This window comes from Cyprinodon variegatus, unplaced genomic scaffold, assembly GCF_000732505.1.
Source record: "Cyprinodon variegatus isolate N-32 unplaced genomic scaffold, C_variegatus-1.0 Scaffold560, whole genome shotgun sequence".
NCBI classification, from domain to species: Eukaryota; Metazoa; Chordata; class Actinopteri; order Cyprinodontiformes; family Cyprinodontidae; genus Cyprinodon; species Cyprinodon variegatus.
In genome coordinates, this window is record NW_015151013.1 from 307,775 (window position 1) to 308,660 (window position 886).

Sequence of the window (886 nt, forward strand, 5' to 3'; positions counted from 1 at the left end):
AACAAAAGAAAATCTGACTGTGCAGAGATTAAGAAAAGCTTTGGACCTTTGGTCCCCCAAAGAGTCACAATTATTAAGTCAAACTTAAAATGCTTATCATGAAAATGTAGATGTTTTCACATAATCTGGAAATGTTTATCACCTGTTGTTAGAGATCTGAAATAGGTGGACTGGACGAGCTCCAATGAGATTATTTTGACACAAAAAAAAAAATGAAATTACAAAAACCATATTTCATCCATAAAAACTGTTAAAAACACTCAAAACAAAGCAGGTATTGCTTTAATTTTAAATTTGTATATTTTGTCTTTCATTAGTGAAAATATGAAACCCTGACAAACCAAAGCGGAATCTTTAAACAAAGTCTGTATTTTTCAAATAGATGTGCAAAAATGTAAAAATCTTTAACTTTTTCTTAAATAAAATATTCAAGATAGTACATCTGTGGACTTTTATGGATTTGTGACCACTGTGCACAGACCATGTTTTCTTCCATGTGGCCTGAACAAGGCACTGTTGAAGCTTCTGGACCAAGCTTAACAATAAATGCCACATCTTTTGCCCATGCATGATGAACACGTGTGTCTCTTGAAGTAACCCACAGTTTATGCCCTTTACAGTAAATTCAGCACATTCACTCTATCTCCAAAGTTCTTCGCGGAGCCGTTTTTTTTTCACTTGGAACAGCCAGCCTTTTTAGTAATGACCTTTTGTTGTTGACCCTCCTGGTTAAAAGCATCAATGCCTGTCTACTGGTCAGCTGTCATGTCAGCAGTCTTTCCCATGGCTGTGTTCCCTGAAAAACGACACTATAAGATATAACACCACATAATACCACAACGTGTTAAACTTGCAATCAATGGTATATTTGTACCCTTAAAGTAAA